This window comes from Canis aureus, chromosome 10 (assembly GCF_053574225.1).
Source record: "Canis aureus isolate CA01 chromosome 10, VMU_Caureus_v.1.0, whole genome shotgun sequence".
Classification (NCBI taxonomy): Eukaryota; Metazoa; Chordata; class Mammalia; order Carnivora; family Canidae; genus Canis; species Canis aureus.
Window position 1 is genome coordinate 71,335,137 of NC_135620.1, and position 16,796 is coordinate 71,351,932.

General features: G+C 40.2%; 1 long non-coding RNA gene across 2 annotated transcripts in view; it reads left to right on the plus strand.

Annotated features, from left to right (window-relative positions):
• LOC144322728 (uncharacterized) overlaps positions 1–14,414 on the plus strand; it is a 31,095-nt gene extending 16,681 nt beyond the window's left edge. Inside the window, exons 6-10 of one of the 2 annotated variants that reach the window (XR_013388365.1) lie at positions 2,362–2,612; positions 6,641–6,813; positions 8,894–8,961; positions 11,224–11,371; positions 13,600–14,414. This is a non-coding gene — a long non-coding RNA (uncharacterized LOC144322728). The remainder of the gene's footprint in view (positions 1–2,361; positions 2,613–6,640; positions 6,814–8,893; positions 8,962–11,223; positions 11,372–13,599) is intronic. The other variant, XR_013388367.1, reaches the window with a different exon arrangement.
• Positions 14,415–16,796: the final 2,382 nt, after the last annotated feature.

Genomic DNA, 16,796 nt, shown 5'->3' on the forward strand with positions numbered 1-16,796 from the left:
GTCACATAGCTAATTGGAATGAGGAGCAAAACCCAGGATTTCTGCTGTCCAATATTAACCATCACCGCCACCACCTCCCAAGATGGGGCATGTGTAAGCGGCAAAATTTTAGGACTCCGTGGGTTTACATGGAAATTCAAGTCATAATCTGCTTCATAGAAGTGAACTTCAAGGGGGTTCTAACCTGAGCCTTTGAATTCCACTGACCACTCTTCCTCATGGGCTGAGTGGGGAGAGTGGGGGATGGAGTTAGCTTCTGAGCATTCATGGCTTCGCCTCATACCTTTTTATTCCACGGGAGACAGGAATTCATAGGCAGGCTGCCCTTATGGCAAGCACTTGTTTGCCTAGAGGGGTCTTTTCCCTTTGAACTTCTCTGGAGACTCTGCCCACATGTCGAGAGAGCTGATCAAAACAGTAAACGAGGACCCTGACAAGGATTTTCAAAATTGCATGCAGATGTCTCCATTTCAGAGAATTGGAAACACAAATCTTTTTTGGATTGCTGTAGCAACAAGGGACAGACAAAACAACACGTTGCAAGAAGCCGTCCCGGGAGGACTGATAGCAATGTGGGGGAGTGGGGCCGGGGGGTTGCAGAGTCTGGGCCAACATGTGCTGAGGCTGGAAATCCTGCCGTGGAACGTAGAGCTTGTAATCTAATGGAAACCACCAGTCTCTAGGGCACATTCCCCTCAGTCTGAGCCCCGATGTGCGAATGTGAAAATGGGAAAGGCAAGGGGCCAGAAGTAAGGCCTGAGCTGGAAATGCTGCCTTTTTGGCTCAGTCTCCATTTGCCCAAACCAGCCCTCCAGATCCAGACCAGTAGAATACAACAATTCACATGTTCACAGTGCTTTACCATTTGTAAGATGTCTTCCCGCATTTATCATCAGGGCTCTTCCTTTCAGCATCTCAATTTAGTGAGTGGATCACCAGGGCCCAGGGACAGATCTAGAATTGGGGTTTTATTTATTTATTTATAAAGATTTCATTTATTTATTTTTGGGAGACAGAGCAGGAGCAGTGGGGATGGGGGAGGAACAGAGAGGGGAGGAGAGGCTGACTTCCCAATAAGCAGGGAACCCACAGAGAGCCCAACACGGGACTCGATCCCGGGACCTTGAGATCATGACCTGAGCCAAAGGCAGACGCTTAACAAATTGAGCCACCCAGGTGCCCCTAGAGTGGAGATTTGTTTCAGGTCACACAGTTAAAACTCAGAGCAAAGACTTAACTTCGTATTTGTTTGAATTCAAGGCCATTGCTCTTTTTCCTCAGAACCACAATTGGAAGCAATCTTAAAAATAGATTTTTTTTTTTTTAAAGAAGAAACTAGCAGGTAATTTCTATAAATAAACTAATAAAATTAATAAAGAAACTAGAGGGCAGTAAAACAGAGAAGAAAATGTAAAAGGCAGAAGTGACTATCCAAGTTTGGTATGAAAAGAAAAGAATAGCAGGAATAGATCAGACTTTTTTTGGTCTGTTTCAGGGTTTTTTTGTTTGTTTGTTTTACTGTGTTTTGTTTGTTTTTAAATGAATTCCAGTTACCATTAGTTCCACCAGAGCCTTGGTGGAAAAACTGTTTTAATGGTCAAATAAGCCACACATTCTGTCCTCTGGGGCAATTACAGAGTATATTATGATGATAAATGCTTTCCTTGCTTAAATAGCAACAACAGAGATAGTTAATCTGGTTTAACCTAGTGTTTCACAAATTTATTTAGCAGCATAAGCTTTCTCTTCAAAATACCAATTAATATTCCAGGGTCCTTTTAAGGAGCCATGTATTAGAGAGTGGAAAATCTTCCTCCAGTTTTGCCAAGAAGCCCCAATACAGGTAGAAAATTCTAAGGACCTCATATAAATCTTTTAAACCTGTCTTTAGCCAGCTGGCAAAGTCCAGGAAGCACAAAGATGAGGTCTCTGACTGGAGGAGGGGGACTCTCCCATTTCTCTTGGGCAAATGAAACGGTTCCCACTGGAAAGTGCAGAACTTCCAATTTCAAACTGCAAGGGATTCATGTCAATGCCCCATGACCCCGAGGAAGAGAATGTGGAAACTGATTAGAGTTGCTGATGTTTGGGCATTTGAGTCATAGGGTCTGGACCTTAGTGTGGGGTCTCGTGTCTTTCTGCCCTGGATCTCCTTGCCCTTGCATCTTTCGCTGCATGTTCCTGCCAGCTGGGCATAATTAAATCTCAGATGTAGACAGGCAATGGGTGAAACAATTATTGCTCCATGACTATTCTGAGAACTTGATGGGTGGGATTAGAGGGGCAACTTGGTGTGGAAACTGTGCTTAGTCCAGCAGAAGTTTAGGCTGACAAAGACATTTATGTATTTCAAAACGCCAGATGGACTCGCAGATGGAGTGTTTGGACTTCACAGTTGGGACTGCCGGATGTGAGACCTCCCAAGATTCCAGGACAAGCAAAGGGATGATTTCATCCTTTACTATACATCCAGCCATACACTGCTGGCTTGGAGCATCCAGTGTGAAGCAAGAGACAAGAGACGTGTCCTCATTCAAGGTTAAAAGTGAGGTCAAAGTCACCTTTCAAGCTGGAATGGGAAGAGAACAGGAACTGGGGCTCAGAAGATCTGGGTATTACTTCTTTTTACTAGTTAATCTATGGCTTTGTGCAATGGCAGATTCAAATTAAATACACATTTATAGGAGGCTTATTGGTACCAGAAGTTTTCAAGGTAAAGAGAATACAGTTCTCAGATTCTTGATATCACATTTTAGGGAGAAGGAAAAGAAAAAGCATAATTATTGTCTGAAGTAAAATATAAATCATTCTTTAAGGATAATAACTCAATCAACTAAAGAAGCTCTGAAAAACTAGATGTGGTATCTGAGCTGATTATTAAAGGATATTGTCCAGTAGGGTATTCCAGGCCAAGGGACGAGCAAAATCAAAGGGATAGAGGCTTGGATATAGGGACATTTTAGAAGTTGTGATTTGGGGTAGGATGTCATTATTGTGATGGTGTTCATTAATAAGTTAGGATTTTATGGAGGCAGAATGTGATGAGGAAAGGGGGACTTCTGGGAATTTTTGAATAATTATAAATCATACTACATTTTAGAAAAAAAATACAACAGAATAAATTTCTTATCTCCAACCCCTGAAATGGATATTTAAAAAAATGCGGATTTCAGTCCTGATTGTCATTTTAACAAATGATGGGTCCTTAGCCAGTTCACTTCCTTACTTCTGCTCTTCAGACTTTAGTCTGAAACAAAAAGCTTTAGACTTTGACTCTTTCCAGGCCAAAATCAACACAACATAGTCTCTGTGGTGGTCAGGATAATGGAGAAGTGAGTGACTCCCTTCAGTTGTGCTAGCCATCGGGACAAAAAGCAATCTCTGAACTACTACAAGTCACCTTGCATATATGGATTAATCCCGAAAGCCAGCTCTACACTGGCTGTTCTTTTGTGGAGAGTGATGTCACTGTCCTCACACCAACCCTAGTTGAGTTCGGGGCATAGACAATCCCTGATAGCACCTTTTTATGACAATGATACAAAATGCATCTTGCATGTCAGTTGTCCTTCAGGGACATGCTCTCATCTTTAGGCTGGATGTTCACTTCTGAGCTATGGACTAAAACTACTTCCTAAATATTAATTGGAAATTTCACTTGTGGGTATCTATAGCAAAATCTTTTTCAAAAGGATCTGTGTGCAATTCCCTAAAATGTTATTGCATGTTAAAGATTAGTTAGCATTTTGAGGAACATGAGTGTTTAACTGTCTGTTCCAAGAACAAGAATAATAATACAATTTTACAGAGGCTTACTGGTAAGCAAAACCCATAAACTTCTGAAGATTTTCATTGACGTTGGACTTCTAATTTCCAAAATGTCATATGGAGCCACTGCATTCAGAAAACTCACAGACAATGATAAGGATACACAACAACACATGTGACCAAGTCATTGTTTAGACTGGGCAAATTCTTTACTCTAGATTTAAGTGCCAAGTTGTCATGAAAATTTGGGGTTTAAACTAGGATTCAAAGCATGTGTAAGACTTGTGTGAATACAGGTTCAGGGACAGTCTACCTGATAGAAAAATTACAGGTTCAAAGATTAGGATGAATCCTGTTTCTGTGCAGAGTATAGAAGAGAGAGAAAAATAGTGTGCAGATTGATTGGATTAAAATTTCGAGTACTGAGCATAAAATAAAAACTAGGTGTGAGCCATTACTCTAAAATTCTTAAATAACAGAATGAGTAGTTTTGGTTTTTATTTCAACTTTAGTGGAGCTCCTCCGTGATTATCAACTGGCTATTTTTGTGAGGTGGGCAGTATCGTGCCCATGGTAAAGAAGGGGACACAGGAGCCAAGGGAGATAGACTGTGTCCTAGATCTACAAGCTGGGAGTGGTGAGGCCAGGGCAAGAGCCCAATCCCTCAGTCGCCAGGTGTTTGGCCTCTCAAACAGCAAGTAGCTGTTGCAAGTTCTGGTTTCAATCATCTAATACGTTCTCAATGTAAACACAAATTTTGAAAAACAGCATTGAGCCCCACAGAGAGAACCTGGCAAAATATGTCCAGAGCTTCTCTATACACTCAACATTGTTTCTGTAGAGATAATAACAGTAGGAAAAAAATAAATATAGCCTCCAGAAGTCATCCATAAGTCCTTCCAGAAGGCCACCTGAATTTCTGGAATGGCTCTGCTATTCTGATGTGACATTTATGAAAAGTAGTGTGAAGTTTGTGGTAAGAAAATGATTTTAATTTGCTCAAAGACCACCTCTTAACATTTTGTATTTTAAGAAAATAGACAAGAAAGCTCTGAATATTAGGAGACCAAAATATATGGTGACCGAAGATTATTTTTGCATTTTTGGTGCTCTAAACGTGCGTTAACTCTCTGGTCTGAGAATACTGCTTGGCAAGCCCTTGTCTCTCACAGAACAAATAACATCACAAAGTAGCAGTGTTCCTCTAAAGAAAGTGAACAGAAATCATCTCAAACCAACCATCCTGGAATTCTTTCTTGGAGAACACCTAATCCCTAGAGTAGGTCAGATTTGGTATATATTCCATTAATTGTTTTCATATGCTCCGAGGCACACTGGGCAAGAGCTCTTAAATAATCCTTGAGTACATTTTAATCAATATCTAATCTTCAAGAGGCTTTAAAAGCTAGTAGTACCTCGATTGGTACATATACATTCTCTATACCTCAGAGCAGTGTGTTGAGAGGTAGAGAGTGTCCTTCAGCACTTCCCTATGAGTAAACCTTAGCATAGGTACTGCCTGATTTCAAGGCTATAGAATCACTCATTTTGCCAAATGCTACCTCAAGGAAACTGTTGAAGAATTTAGCATTCATATTTTAGAGTAGTAGGCGGTAGGGAAGTCAAAGGCATCAAATAAATTCAAAGTTACTGAACATTTTCACTCATTCTTTCCACAATGATTATCTACTGTAGATGCCCATTGTTAGGCACCTAACTGGGTCCTGGAAATAGTATAATGGAAACGTCAGATGGATACTTGCCTTAGAATTTTCAATCTACTGACCCAACACAACCCAGGAATCTCTTTTGTAGTATTTCTTTTTTTTTTTTTTTAAGATTTTATTTATTTATTCATGAGACACACACACACACACAAACAGAGAGAGAGAGAGAGAGAGGCAGAGACACAGACACAGGCAGAGGGAGAAGCAGGCTCCATGCAGGGAGCCTGACTTGGGACACGATCCTGGGTCTCCAGGATCCGGCCGTGGGCTGAAGGTGGCACTAACCGTTGAGCCACCCGGGCTGCCCTCTTTTGTAGTATTTCTGATATGGGGATATCCTACACTTGTTTGGATATTTCTGGAAACAAAGTCCAACTCTTACCATAATTTCCAACAGATAGTTGACCCTCAATAGCCTTCTTCTGATTAAGATTCAACTCCCATTTTATGTTGCATCCCACTAATTTGAACCCTCAAATAATTTTGGGAGCTGAGAATTCATTGACCTGTTTTGTTTTGTTTTGTTTTGTTTCTAAATAGGGAAATGATTTTTTTTTCAAAAACCCAAATTACTCAGGTAAATAACCAAAGTTCCATAATGAAACTACTATAATGTATTTAGCTGTGAGGATCAAATGAAAATAATGGAGCTGACATTGTTTGTAAAAGGAAGAAACACTGTTTTATAAACAGTAAATAATGGGACTGAATTATTTTGTAAACATAAGCATAAGGACTTATCTATATCCACCTGCTGCTAAGATTTCATTAACTTGACTTAAACCTCTTAAGTAGCTCTTTTTCTATCAGACTAATGCTGTTCTCTAGCTATATTAACACATAATACATTCCCTTCATAATCCTCACATAATCTAAGATTACCTTGTTTATTTACCCATTTACTTGATTTGTGTATGTTTCTCCACCTCCTAAAAGCACACAAAACAAGAAAGCTCCTCGAGTGCAAAGATTTTGATTGTTTTGTTTTTCAGGAAATTTCCTGTCCTAGAACAGAGCCTGATCACCTTTCAGGATTCAAGAAAGCTTTGAAGAATGAATAAATAACTTTCTTTAATTCTTCAAGGAAGGCTTATATCAGTGTGCATTCTTCTTGTATACTTAGGAGATTTTTTTTCTTACTGTAGATTCAGTTTCAACATGGCAAAGATTATGTCCCAATCATCTCTGAATCTTTTGTACTCAGCATGGAGCCTAGCCTAAAGTAACTTCAGTCAGTTCATGTGTGCTCATGAGAGTATCCATCTTTCTGGCACATTTGAGAATACAGGCAAAGAAACTCAAGCTGTCAACGAATAGGGTAAGTAGTACTGTGGCAAGAAGACAGAGCGGAACAACAGAACACACAAAAACAGACGAGATAATACAAGGGCATTGGAGTGACTGAAATCACTTCAAGTAATTCAGTTCCTCTTCCCTGGGCTTATTCCAAGGCTTTGCAAATTATGCTTGATCTTTAGCCATTTTCAATAAATTACTTCAGTACTAGATTTCAGCAGACCTGAGAAGACTCTGCCTTTTTGAACTCATCTGTTTTCCACCTTATTGAACAGATTTTTTATGTGGTTCTCATTCATTCACTGCATCTTTGTCTTGAGCAACCACCAAGTTGTAGGCATTTTTGATATAGCTGTCACTCAGTTATTAGAAAGGGTCTGCTGTCCTTCAAAATACCAGAGGGCTTGAGAAGAGTTCCCCAATAGTACCAGAGCCTGTGAAGGCCAGAACACTCGTCACAGTTGGTTAATTTCTGGGAGACTCATTGTCTCCTGTGTGACACTCCTGCATGCCCATATGTGGTATCCTGCTGCACACCTGGTTCTAGTTACGGATCTTAGTCATTTTGCCAGTTACGGGGAAGACTCTTCCCCATATAAATGCATTTGTAAAGACTGGAGTGTTTGAAGTTTTGGAGACATCTGTGGGACACCATCAAATGTACAACAGTACAAAATGGGAGTCCTAAGACAGGAGAGAAAGGAACAGAAAGACTTTTAAGGAAACAATAGCCAAAAACATCTCAAATATACACACTCATAAAGTTTAACAAACTCAAAGAAGGGTAAACACAAAGAGTCATACATTATCATAAAACTATAAAAAGACAAAAAAGAGAATTTTGAAAGCAAGGAGAGAAGTGAATCACCATGTACAAGGGATCTTCAATAGGATTAGTAGCCAATATCTCAGCAGAAGTTACAGAGACCAGAAGGCATATTTAAGGTGCTGAAGGTAAAAGGAAACAAACCCAAACCAAACAGAAAACCCTAAGAACCAAGAATTCTGTATTTGGCAAAACTAGGCTTCAAAATTAAGACATTTCCAGATAAACAAGACCTGAATAAGTCTGTCACTAGGAGGTCATCCCTTAAAGAAATGCTAAGTAGAGTTCTTCAGGTGAAAATAAAAAGACACTAGACAGTAGCTCAAATAGAGAAAGAAAGAACTCTAGTGGAAGTAACGACATGGCTAAATACACAGCATAGCCAAGTTCAACCTGGGGGCTTCTGCAGTTTGTCAGTCTCTTTTCTTTTCTTCATTTAAATTTCTTTATTTAAGCAATCTGTACACTTGACATGGGGCTCAAACTCATGACCCTGAGATCAAGAGTCACATGCTCTCCAGATTGAGCCAGCCAGGTGCTCTGCAGAGTTTGCCAATTTCTATTTTTTCCTCCTAGAATGAAAAAATAGAACACTTTCTTGTTTCTCTATATACCTTGTAATTTTTGTTGCTGTTACTGCAAACTCAACATTCTGAGCCTTATAATGTCGTAACTCTGGAAATCAGGCGTTCTCCTCGTCCCCAGGTTTTGCTGTTGTTGCTTGGTGACAGCTACCATCACCCATCTGTTTAGTGACTCTGCTAAACTGTTTTTTGCAGACTATTTTCCTTGTCATGTGTGGTCTCTAAAGTCCCTAAATGAAAACTGCCTCAGTAGTCAATCAGGCCTGACAGAGATTTCCTAAAATGCCTGGAACCAAAAGCCAAAGGCTAAAAGCCAAAAGCCAGAAATAGTGTTTTGGTCTTCCTTTGCAAATTGGTTCTGAGCTGGAGCATTCCTTCAATGCTTTGCCAGTGTGTGTGCCTACAATTCTACTTCCCCCTTCATCTTTTGCTTGTGTAGAGTTCAAACATCAGCCAGAGATGCAATCCACAGTCCTCTCAGGACTTCTCAGAGTATTTATCCAGTCCGAGGCATGTGCATTGCACTCTCAATTATCTGGTCTACACAGCCCACTCTCAAATCATTATATGCACAAGAATCTTCCTTCTCAGTTTCCCCTTGCTCAGGCTTTTGGGTCTGTCTGCTGCTTAGCCCATATGTCATCCCTCGCCCCAGGCAGATATGGGTAATAGATCTCTAATGTTTTCAACAGATGCCATCGAGACTGAAAGGGGTGAAATAAGGGCAAGCTTCTGAAATGGTGCCTCTGAGAACTGCTAAGTAAGTCAAAATACATCACTATCTGTAGAGAAAAAAGTCTGTATTGCTTGTTTCTCATTGTCCTAGCATTAGCAGCTGCACCAGAAATGTGGACCCCTGTCCCCATGGCTGCCACAAAACGGGGGAATGCTGAACGATAGACAGGTAAACAGAAGTATCACAAGACATTCTTACCAAAATGTAGTAGCCTTTCCTTCATTAAACACACCGCTGGTTTCTGTAAGATTTTTATTAAATCCTCAAGTTGTGAAAATGTTTCTTCTGTTAGTTTTTACCAGCTTATAGGTTCACTCAGTGGAAGGATTAATTCTTAGAATGTCCTACTCTGCTATTTGTCATGATATTCTCAAAAATGTGTGTCTCTTGATTCACAAAACTCTCTTCCACGGCTCTATCCTGCTGATAGGCTCTGGCCAAGACAAAATGATGTTTTCCCACAGTTATTAGTTGTGGCATTGTTTACAACAAAAAGTGACTAAAAATAATCCCCAAATCCACTGGTGAAATTATGGTATATCTGCAAGATAAAGTGCTTTGTATCACACACAAAAATAAAAATCTCTTTACACTTACAGAGAAAGATTTCCAAGATATGCTAACTGATAAGCAAGTAGCAAAACAGTGTATACAGTAGTCTACTTTGTGTGTAAATTAGGGTTGTACCTATAAATTGTGTGTGGTGCTTTCTGTGTGTGCAGGATCCCTAAAAAAATAATGACAACACTTATCTACAAGGGAGAAGTTTAGGGGTGGGAACTGTGTAGATAGGATAGAAATGGCAGAGAATCTTTACATTGTATACTTTATTAATTTCTAAATGTGTGAGCCACAGGAAACATGCTGATTACTTAAAAAATAAGGAAGACATCCGATGACTTCTTACTGTCGCTATAACATCCTAACTAGCATGCATCATCTCCAAGGCCATGCTGGACCACTTCTTGGGTTCTGCTGCCTCATTTCTCCCTCATTGCCTTCTGATGCACTAGGTTCCAACCACACCAGCCAGATGGTATTTTTTGCCAAGATCTTAGAACTTTCCTAGTTCTTTCTCCTTCAGGGGTTTTGTACAAATTTTTTCCTCTTCTAGGTGTGTTTATTGCTCTGAGATTCAAATGGGTCATATTTTCTCATCTTTTAATTCTCAAAGAGACTTTCCATTAACACTTCTGTCTGGGAGATTTCCTCCATCCCCAATATCCTCTTTCAGAACCCTAGTTTTAGTGTTCCTTATAGTAATTACTGTAATAGACTAATATTCATGTGTTCATTTATATTTCACTGTCTTTTCTACTGAACTCTAAGAAATGCTTCTGTCTTTCTCACTGTTGGATCTTCAGCAGGACCTGGATTAGTTGGTGGTACATTGATATCTAAGGGGTTGAGTGAATGAAGAGGTAGGTTAAAGAGGGGGTAGCATATTCAATCCTCATCTATGACATAATTTTTAAGATCATTTTCTTTGTTTCTTGGTAGAGATCCTTAGTTGCTTCATCTGTAATATATGGCTGCTGAATATGCTGGTCCCCAAGGTCCCCAGAGAGACTTCTCTCAATACTCCTGTACTCCTGACCCTTTGCTTCTACAACTAAGACACATGTTAACTCAACCTTGTTCTTTCCCCTCGTGAGATAGTAAGCTCCTGTTGCCAGCAAAACTAGCTCTGCTGCTAGAGTTGGAGACAGGAGTGATGCTAATTGTCCCAAATTAGGGTCTCTTTGACCCTGTTCTTCTGTCACAGAACAGCACATAATACTGCCTCCTGGCCCCTCCCCTGTCTAGTATGCCTGCAGTATGTCTCTACCAATAGAAAACCATATTTACATTTTTCTCTACTTTCCCTCTCATACACAGGGTCCAGACAATAACAGCTTTCAAAAACCAAATTAAAAATCTGGGCCACACATAAAACCTCTGGAGTCATTTGGCTCTGAATGGGGCTACTGGCATTGTCCAACAAACTGCTCAACCCAATGAATCTTAGGGAAGGCAAAAACAAAACAAAACAAAAGAAAACAAAAACAGTTTAATGTTAACGCTGTTATTTCCAAAATTCAGGGAGAGACAAACCACATGGTTGTGGAGGGATAGGATTCAATTTCCCAGCAACCAAGCACAGGGGGAGAGACCTGCCAAACACCTCAGAAGACTAACATTCAGGGTCCCACTGAAGCTAAAGGAGCCAGGGGTACATGAACGTTCTGGCTCACATGGAAGGAGCAGTATGACAAGACAATGTGAGACACACTGTCTTCTTTACAGTCTAGGAGGACCCATCCCACTTCCTCTGCCTCTGGAGCTCCTTTCAGAGTAGCCACTGAGGCATGCTGTTCACCGGATGGCTACTAATTTCAGACTCTGGAGATAACCACATCCAATGCTCACGGTGCCCAGATGTCTTTTTGACAAGGTAGGACATACCCAGTCATCTAGGGGGTGGAAACCATCACAGAACAGAATGGACGAGCCTTCTGGACTTTGTCCAAGAGGTGGGCCTGCTTGAGACAAGCAGATATCTATTTTCAAACTAGCTGGAAACTGCTTTGTCTGAGAGTATTCATCTAGAAAGCAGCCCAATTATCTGCCTTCCTACTGCTCTTTACAAGGAGCTACAAATTCAAGGGCCTTGAAAAAGCAGAGGACCTTGAGAAAAGCCATCATCAATATTGGATTTTATGAAATGGTATGAGCATAGGTTTTCAGACCCAACACATATACACATTCCAGAATAATGTTATTCCAAACAAATAGATTAATTTTCTTGAGACTGCTTCTACACTGATAGAGGAAACATCTTTCTCATACATTGCCATGAAGGTTAAATTAGGTCATGCTTACAAACATCTGACTCAGTGCTTTACAAAGCAATTAGCTATTTTATCCTTTTTATATTTTACATATTTTCTGAATCTCTATGCTTATTTATAGTGAATCTTATGAAGTATTTCCAATGTAGATAAATTGATACTATTTGCCCCCAAAGGGGAGAAGGGTATCCTCAGTGCTTCCTGAATATTCTAAAACTGAATTGCTGGCCCAGGTTCAAATTTCTATTTCTAAAATTTGACACCTCTTATGCATTTTCTACTTCAAAGTAGCATTTTTAAATGAATGTGGGCCACATAAACATCAATCATGGGCCTGCTATCTTGAATTTTGGCATTTTAACCTTGTGGCAGTTAGTGCCATCATTGGACACATTGTGAATGACACAGAATTCTCAGTGCACAACTGTGTAAAGGACTGCCCTTCAGCTTATGTTGAAACCAACCTAGCAATGATTAGATTGTAATTATATTTCATTCAACACTCTAAATGCAAAAGAGAGATGGATCCATAGAATTAGTCAATGAAAAGGAAATCAATAGCATCCCAGACAGGAATAAGCATGTAGAAAGGCCTATAGGATGGAGCTGTCAACCCCAAGCAGCCTGATTTTGATTGACTCCACAGCCAGTCCTTGTAAGGCCACTGTCATTGTTAGGGCATCCATAGTCATTCTTAAGTCCCACCTTCCAGTGACATGGTAAGTCTAGATGCACAAAACAATGATAAAATGAGTTAATATTAGTCTATTAGATGGCAAAATTTGAGTGTGCTAAAGACTGGTTGTTCACGCTCTGGAAGAGGCTTCCCAGGAGTGTCAGGGATGACGATAAAGCATCAGAGAGTGCAGTCCCTAGAGTTTGGCAACAGAGTTACGACAGATGTGAAGGATCATCTCAGTCACTTTGTTGAGGAAACTACCCGAAGAGTTCACCTCCTCTAGTAGTTGCTTCCTCAAGTGCGAGTGGGGGTGGAGAGTGGGTCTCCATTCCCTTTTAGTTTATACTCTGCACTAAGGGAGAGATTGGTATTGGTACCTTCCCAGACCTCTGCTAGCTATGAACCAAACCCGGAGAAGAGAGGCCAGATGGAAAACGCCATCAGCAGATACACATATCCAAACTGCAGCGAGCCTTCCGGATACCATTTAACCTCCGGCAACCATGTGCTCCAGTACCTGCTCATCCTCCCCATCACAGGGAGTATGTCTTCCCATCGATACCTGTCATAGCTACTGGTATCCAAGGGGAAAGTCTCAGATGCACTTTTACATAGGAGCCACTTGTAGAGAAATGAAAGAGAACACTTACTGCGCATTGACTATGTGACAGGACTTGAATTAGGTGAGACTCATTAGTAGAAGGATAATGGGACGCCAGCGTCTGGCTGCACTGAGTTCAGATGATAAGCCTCTGGTGTCTTTATCTGCAAACAAGCCAAATGATTATTTTCACTGATGAAGAAAGCAAAGGTAGAGAAAGGGATCTGGGAGGAGAGTAGCCAAAGATCAAAAAAGAAGAGCACGACATTATATATCATCAAGCTGATGGGCAGGAATGCAGAGTCAGACACACTGGGCTTGTCTCTGAATTCCACTCTACTGCTGATATGGTTTCCACCCTCAGGAAAGTCATGTGTCAGCCTCTAGTCTCAGGGCTCATCAAATGATTTCTGTGATGATTCAATTAGAAATTCTAAGTAGGACAAGGCCTACCACACAATAAATTATTCTATTCTTAAAATCCTTTTAGTTTTTTCCACTTAATTCTTCCAACTGTCCTGTTGGAGGTTAAAATTTTCTCTATCTTTCAGATGGGAAAAGTAAAGTTTGGAGAAGCTAAGTCATTTGGTAAAGTTCACACAATGAGTTCAGCGTGGGATTTGAGTCCTGTTTTTTCATACATGAAAGCCCAATTTCCTTCATTACTAACATGTCACTTTTGGGCTCACATAATTGGATTGGAAAGCAGTGGATCTTTTCTGGAGACTGGACTGAATTTATATTTTATGTGAAATGACTCTGCTCAGTGCAAGGAAGGTGGAATCTGAGTTGATTTTCCTATTTCTACAATTTAAAACAGACAGGCACAGTTCCCTGGGCCAAAGGAGGCTAGGGACACATGATGCAGATGTTTGCCTCAGAAAGAGCCATCCTCTCCCCCAGGAGGGGCTATTTGGCCTGTAACCCTCTGATGTGCTGCCTCCCAGGCCTCCTGACCCACATTTACAGGAGAGAAAATCCCTGCCAGATCCCATTCCAGGGTCTGAGCTCCCCAGACAGGGTGAGATCATCCTTTCAGACCTGGCCTGCTTTAATATGCTGGAAGACATCCTGAATGAATGAGCACGTAAATGAACAAGTGAATGACTCCATGGGAATCCATGAGCAGAGTCTATGTCAAGAAGCCATTTAAGCTCCTGCAAGATGCATTAGTCTCCACAAAAGAGCAAAATCACTTACCTACCTCCTTAGTGCCAGGGTGATTCAGCAACCTGTGTGTGGATTACCTCACTGACTAGTGAGTTCTCCTCCTTATTTCTGTCTTGTGCCTCCTTGGGAGACTAGCGTGGAGCTCAAATCTCTCTATAAACTACCTTCTGGGGATGTGTATTATTAATGACTAGAGAGAGACTAATGAAAATAAAAATGGATTAGAAATGAGAGGATGTGGTTTTAATTCTATACTTCTTGGCTGTGTAATGGACAAATAATATAACTTTTTTAAAGCCTCAATTACCTTATGTAATAGATGGATATGATCAAAAAGATTTCTTACTTTTCAGTGCTTTGTGAGAATTTTATAAGGCAGAGGATGAAAAAATTCTTTGTAAATGGAAACAGGTTTTAAGACTGCCAGTTAAGCTTCTGATTCACTTAACACTTTGGGCTGTGACTGATAGCTATACTTCAATTCATTTAAGTTATTGGCTTGATCTCTTAGGTCTCACACATGTTATTGAGAAACTGCTGTAGAGTCTGGAATTAAGTTTGGAAAGAACATCAAAATCTTTCCTGAAAACATCACAGTTATAATACTACTTGGGCTGTGAGATCTCTGGGGGATAGAAAAATCATTTGATTTATTCTTGTGTCCCCACTCTTTGTCTGTGGCCTAACCTTTGTACTCAGCGATATGCCAGTCGCATAACTGGTGTTCATGATATATCCAATCAATCAGTGGTTAAAGGTAGAACATCAAATGCCTCTAGTCTGGTCCCCTCCAATCCATAACCCACATAACTGCCAGAATGATGTCTCTGAATGCAAATCAGACACATCTATTCCTTGATTAAAACCCTCCAAAGATTTGGAAGAATGCTCCTGAGAAGATAGTCCAGATATCTTAGCCTAGTATCAAGCCCATAACTTTCCTATACAAACAGACCTTCTCCTGCCCAGTGTGGACACTGCTCATAAATACCAGGGCATTGGTGCACTGCCAATCTTATCATATATATATATATATATATATATATATATATATATATATATCTTATCATGATATATATATATCATTATATATGATATATATAATATATCATAAAATATATTATAAATATATATTTTAAATATTTAAATATATTTTAAATAAATATGATATTTAAAATATCATACTATATATAAATATATTATATATATACACACATATAAACACTTATATACACAGAGATGTACCATAAGGAGTTGAGTCTCACAATTATGGAGGCTAAGAAGAGTCAAGATCTACAGTGGGCAAGCTGCAAGACCCAGGGAAGCAGATGGTATAGGTCCAGTAAGAGTCTGAAGTCATAAGAACCAGGAGAGCAGATCTTGTAAGCTCCAGTCCGAAAGCTAGCAGGCTTGAGACCCAAGAAGAGCTGATGTTCAGGTGAGAAAGAATGAAGATGTCTTGGCTCACTGCAGTCAGGTAGGAGAAGTTCCTTCTCACTCAGCCTTTTTGGTCCTATTCAGGCCTTAAACTGATTGGAGGAAGCTCCACATTACAGTGGGCAATGCGCTTTACTTTCCCAAATCACATGTTAATCTCATCCACACATACACTCACAATCACACCCAGAATAATGTTTGACCAAATTTCTGGGCTTCCTGTGGTACAGTCAAGTTGACACTTAAAATTAATCATCACAGGATATTTTTGAAAACAAACTTGTTTTGTGTCAGAATTTTGACTGATGTCCAGGATCTTGTTTCCTTTGTCTCACATTTTCCTAAAAATTAAAAGATATGTAGTATGTAGCCAAGCGGAAATTGTTCTGTGGGATACCAGGAACTAACATTTTCACAAAATGAAAATAGTCCCTGGGAGATTGATTTCATAAAATGAAAGGGCTATCTAAAACACACATTGGTTCCTGAGGCACCTGGGTAGCTCAGTGGTGGAGCGTCTGCCTTTGGCTCAGGTCGTGATCCTGGGGTCCCGTGATCGAGTCCTGCATTGGCCTCCCTGCAGGGAGCCTGCTTCTCCCTCTGCCTATGTTTATGCCTCTTTTTCTCTGTGTCTCTCATGAATAAATAAATAAAATCTTAAAACAAGCAAACAAACACATCAGTTCCTCAGGAAATGTGAGGGATAGAGTTCCACATCACTGAAAGAATTTAAGCAGATCTTGCTCCACCATTGAGCTACTTTAGAGTAACTCTCAATCACACGCTTTTAACCCAGGACCCTGTCCAGTGATCAAGATGGAAGGTGGACCTTCAGTATATTCCAGGGGCCGTGTCTGCTTTGCTCATGCCGGTTTACCCAGTACAGGGCTTGACACCTTAATAAATATTTGCCTAATGAAAGGAAGGGTCAATAAATGATTAATGGGCTGACTTGAAGATATTGTAGGGTATTATTTTTCCCCCTCCCTCAATATTTGGATCAATACAAGTATTATGTTAATCTAAGGGATTGATACTATCTCACTACTGTTACACAGCCAGAAAGTAGGGGAGCCAGGACTCATACTTAGGTTCTTTGCCTTCCACTACTCACTGCTAACATAAAAACACTGATACATGC